The 5,639-nt window shown below is 38.9% G+C and overlaps 1 protein-coding gene across 9 annotated transcripts in view; it reads right to left on the bottom strand.

The window, feature by feature from the left end:
* Zbtb34 (zinc finger and BTB domain containing 34) overlaps positions 1–5,639 on the bottom strand; it is a 42,760-nt gene that overhangs the window by 3,906 nt on the left and 33,215 nt on the right. The window lies entirely within an intron of this gene.

Genomic DNA, 5,639 nt, shown 5'->3' with positions numbered 1-5,639 from the left:
TAAAAAAAAAAAAAAAAAACACTTAAATTCATCTAATGAATGTCCTGCCTTATCTGTTCACTTTTCTTTTTGGGGGTGGGGGGCAGGTATCAGAGATCGAACTCAGGACCCTGAGCTTGCAAAGCAGGCAGCGGAACCACTGAGCTAAATCCTCGGCTGTATTTGTGCATTTCTAATTGGCATCTGTACACAATACTGCAACAATAGGTACAATGAGTGTAGATAACTCCTCTGGTATCATGTCTTGATTCGCACTTCTTCCCCTTCAGCCTTGCACGCCTTCATACGGCACAGCAATGCCCGGTCCTGTCCAGCGAAGTTATTTTTAGGCAGAAGGAATAAGAAGAGTGATGGGCACGTTAAAAGTGCACCACCCTCCGCCAGTGCTCACAGCACCAACACCTAGGGCAGGGCTGCTCCCTCTGTCCTGGAATGTGCAGCCAGGGTTTGCTCAAAGCTGCTCAAGCAGGTGGAGCCCAGCCTCTATTTTCTGACCAAATCACAGTGAAGCTGGATCTAACCTGTATTTTTTAGCTTTTAAAACTCAACCAGCCGGTCGTGGTGATGCACGCCTGTAATCCCAGCACTCAGGAGGCTGAGGCAGGAGGATCACTGTGAGTTCGAGACTGGCCTGGGCCACATAGTGAGTGCCAGGTCAGTCTCAACTACATAGTGAGACCCTATCTTACAAAAACAAAACAAAAACCTGAACCAGTAAAATTTAAACATCTCCTTAATAAGTATTCAGAGAAAAATCAGAATTGAATGAAAGTATTTAGGAAATGAGAAAACACATTAGAATCTGTAGCAAGAAAGGCTCGAGTGAAGTTTGTATCTATCTTCAACTTGAGAATATTTCCAAATAACAGATGGATAAATACATGAAAAAGCAAACATGATACGATGGACCCTCGAGTTATGACCAGCCTGATATATGAACAACTTGGGTTATGACTGGAATTTTAGTTTTAGCTTCAGAACAAAGTCTTGAGTTACAAATCGAATGCCAGATGCTTGGGCTTCCAGACAGTTTTAGATACAGATTTAACCTGTAAAGAATTCTGGAAGGAATATTACAACATCTTTTCCTGTGTGGGGATAATTGAGAAATCCTGGGCCAATGTCTAAGGACATTTAGATCTGCCTGAAAGAAAGTGGAGCCTGAAGGAGAGAGACAGGAGAGAAACTTTGAAGATAATCAACTAACTTGAGTTACAACCAGCCCTCAGGAACAAACTGAGTTCTTACATACATCAAGGGTCCACTATGTAATGTTAATAGTAATGGAAGAGTCAAGATGGTGAGTATCTGAGTGTTGTAAAATTCTTTCAGCTTTTTGGTGTGTTTTATTTATTTTTATTTTATTTGTTTATTTTTGTACTGAGGAGTAAAGCTAGGACCATTTCACACTGAACTATATTCTCAGACCTTTTAATTTTGGGGTTGGGGGGTACCAGGCATTGAACTCAGATCCTTGCACTTGCAAGGCAGGCAGCAGAACCACTGTTAGATCCCCAGCCTTTAAATGTTTGTATTTTGAGACAGGGTCTCCCTAAATAAGTTGCCCAAGCAGGGTATGAACTTGCCATGAGAGAGAGCATGCCTCTTGGCAGAACCTCCTATCTCAGCCTTCCTGAGTTCTGGGATTATACGACTGTGCTACAACTCCTGATTTATTTGAAGTTTTCATAATGAAATTTTAAGTTTTTAATCCTTAAAAAATAAGTGAAATGACTAAACTTAGATTACAGAAGGAACAACAAATTAAGCCAAAAGCAAGAAAATAATAGAGAAATAGCATGTAACCAGAGAAAAACCTAAAAATGTTAAGATAACGCACAATAAATCTCAGGCTCACAGGAAGGGACCAATCATTTAGTGTGACTATATCACACCAGAATTTTAAAAATCATGTCACAATTTAGACATTTTAGTCAAAGAGAAATACTGTGTCTTTATTTGTCCTAGACTTATGATTGAAATCAATTTGAAATCTGTATGAAATGGACATATTTTTAGGATAACATAAATTGGCAGAACTAAATAAAAAAGAAACAGAAGTGCTAAGGCACAAATGATCTTCAGGCCGTTCACACTGTTCTAGACGCATGTAGAAACATTTAAAGAATTTCAGTTCATCTGGCACAAATTTGATACCAGAAGATGACAAACAGCATAAAGAGAAACACTTCATCTAAGTAGATTTTAAAGTACTAACAGAACTACTAGGAAATATAACATATTAAAGGAATACATTATGAACAAGAACAGCTACTTCACAAATGTAAGGATGGCTACACATTAGGAAATATACAATTATGATCTGTAATGCCAGAAAGCCAAAGTTGAAAACCCCATATGACCAAATCAATACTATGCCAAAATCCACCTGAGGAAGTTAAATGCCCTTTAGGGGTAACAGAAAAATACTCTCAGTAAGTTAGTAACAGAACAATAAATACTTCCTTAATATAATAGTCTGTTGCAAGTCAACCATTATCCTTAGAAAGGAAACATTATGTCTGCATTTCCCAAAAAATGTATTCAACCCAACACAAGCCCAGGAGCTAGCCCCAATACCTCCTAGGGATTAAAAACACATTAGCATAATACCCCATCTGAAAAGTCCTGCAGACAAACATTCTGTTTACCTCAGCAGTTTGCAAGTCATTTAACTGTGGTACTAACTCTTCTCTCAAGGTACACACATCAATATTCCAAAGAATTAGTGTTCCCTGGAGCACATTCTAGTAAACACTTTAGTAAAGGCATTCCCATCAGGGGCTGGAAGATAGACAAGGTTTTCCACCATCACTATTCTTACTTAACATTGTTCTGGAACTTCTAGCCAAAGCAACAAGACAAGGGAAAATTAAAGCACACAGCCATTAAAAAAAGAAGAGACAAGGGCTGGGGATGTAGCTCAGTGGTTCTACTGCCTGCCTCACAAGCACAAGGTCCTGAGTTCATAAAAAAAAAAAAAAAAAAAAAAAAAAAAAAAAAAAGTGGGGGGGGATGGACAAAACTGCTGTCACAAGCAAATATGACAATTTACATAGGAAATACAAGTGAAATGAATCATTAGCACTGTTAGAATCAAGATCTAAGAAGTAGAGTTTCAAAAACAACTGCACATAAAAAATACTAGGTAAAATAATTTAACAGTCAACAATAAGTAACAGGAACTGTAAAATACCCAGTAAGAATAAATAGGGCCAACTAGAAGAAAAATACATTACCTTAACAAGGACAAAAAGGTGTGAGTGAAGAACTGTAACATCCTGGCTAAAAAAATTCAATTCTATAAAGATGGACAACTTCCTCTATACTGAATTTGTAAATATAATTCAGTCCAATGGAAAATCTTAAAAATGCAATAAAATTATTTTAAAATTCACAGAGCATTGATGTCCAACATAAACAGAAGCCACACATGCAATTCAATAAGCATTTATTTAATTACTTGCTATGCTGGAGATTGAACTCAGGCTTCGTGTATGCTAGGTGAGTACTTTACAACTGAGCTACACTCCCAGCCTATTTAATTTTTTGTTTGTTTCTTTTTTTTAATATATGTATAGTTCAACCTCATCTTGAACTCTCACTATTTAGTTCAGGCTGGCCTCAAACTCAAGGTGATCCTCCTGCCTCAGGCTCCTAAGTGATGGGATTACAAGCCTGCACCACCATGCCCAGCTGTTTTCTTTTTTTTTTTTTTGGTACTGGGGATTGAACTCAGGTCCTTGTGCTTGCAAGGCAGGCCACCGAACCGCTGAGCTAAATCCCTGGCCCTGTTTTCTTTTTTTTGATACAAGGTTTTGCTATATAGTTCAGGCTGGCCTTGAACTCTCATTATGTAGCCCAGGCTGGGCTTGAACTCAAGGTGATGCTCCAGCCTCAGCCTCTTGAGTGCTAGGATTACAGGCATGTGCTACCATGCCTGGCAAACAGTTACATTAAAATTTTTTTTCATAATATATTTTGCCCAATATACCTAAAACACTATTGCAGCATATAATCACTATTAGATTAGAAAGGTACGAGACATTTAAAATTCTAACTTGAATACTAAGTCTTAAATCTCATGGGTATTTTTAACATAACATGTCTCAATCTGGACAAACTACATTTCAAATGCTCAACAATAAGATGAACAACAACTACTGAATTAGATAGTGCAAATCTAAAATAAATAATAAAGACATTTTTGAAAAAGGAAAATGTAGACAAACTTAGTGCATGATTAGGCTGTAATTCATTGGTAAATGTGTACTGAGTGTCTTTGATGTGCCAGGCACTAGGGACCCATGGGGGTTAGAGCACTCTCGTAATCATAAGTACTCCAAGATCTCTTACAATGGAGGAGTAGTCAGAGAAGGCCACTTGCACAAATGCTATTTGAAATGAGATGAAAAGGATGAGTAAAGACTGGCCAGATCTGTGAGGGTGTGGGGCACTGCAGGGAAACTGTCCAGACAGAAGGAATTACATGTGCAAAGAGATAAAGCGCCTAAGCTGGGAACGAAGGACGTGCTGCAGGCAACGCAGCAGAGCCGGGCCAGGAGTAAGGGGAAGGGCAGAGGCCGCACAAGGCTGTCAAGGTGGGAAGAAATCGGGCTGAGATGGCCTCACGGGCCATTTCAAGTTAGTAAAAGAGGAACAATTATTAAAACAGTATTAAAATAGATGTTCTTAGGGGATCTGAATAAAATATAAGTGTTATAGCCCTTCTAATTCTGGTAGAAGTAGAGCACACCCAAAATAACCTATAGAGAAGGCATTTCTAAGTATCAGAAGACAGATATGAGGGTTTAACTACAGAGGAATTAAAACTTTAGTGTATCTTAAAAAAAAAAGCCCTACTACAATACATAGCCTAGATAACCCATCTTAGAGACACCCTAGTCCCCATAAATACATCCAACTCAAGGCCACAGGCGCCTCTCTCCCTCTGGAAGCCCTGTACACTATCTCTTAAAATTCTCTCTAATAAATTCCTCTATGCCTCTTTTAAAAGTCCCCTTTGCCAAAAAAAGAGAAAACAAGCCAGGCGTGCATATACCAGCATTCTAAGAGCTAAAGCAAGATCAGATTCATGCTCAGCCTGGACAACTTAATGAGACCCTATTGCAAAACAGGGGTTGGGGATGTAGCTCTGTGCCAAGGCCACAAGTTCAATCCTCGGTATCAAGTGGTGGGGAGAGACTAAAGGCACAAGTTCGAGGTCACCCTGGGCTACACAGTAAGTTGAAGGACAGCCCCAACTGCACTGCATTTGAGATCCTGTCTCAAAACAAAGAAAAAAGAAAACAAACTATAAAAACTACTTTACAAAATACAGAGAGAAATATAAGACTCATAAATCATTAAAAACCAAATATGAGAGCCGGGAATTTAGCTCAGTGGCACTGTGCCTGCCTTGCAAGCTCAAGGTCCTGAGTTCAATCCCCAGTACCACAACGCCCCCACCAAAAAAAACAAACCCCACGTATGACAATTGAAAAATTGGCAATAAAAATGAAAATGCTTTAAAAGAGAAGTAGGGGGCCAAGGATTTAGCTGAGTGGTGCCGCCACCAGCCTCATAAGTACAAGGTCCTGAGTTTGATCCCTGGTACAAAAAAAAAAAAAAAAAAAAAA

The sequence above is a fragment of the Fukomys damarensis genome, unplaced genomic scaffold, assembly GCF_012274545.1.
Source record: "Fukomys damarensis isolate Sample0158 unplaced genomic scaffold, DMR_v1.0_HiC HiC_scaffold_36, whole genome shotgun sequence".
Classification (NCBI taxonomy): domain Eukaryota; kingdom Metazoa; phylum Chordata; class Mammalia; order Rodentia; family Bathyergidae; genus Fukomys; species Fukomys damarensis.
The sequence above is the reverse complement of the archived record's forward strand: the minus strand, read 5'-3'. Positions and strand labels throughout refer to the sequence as shown.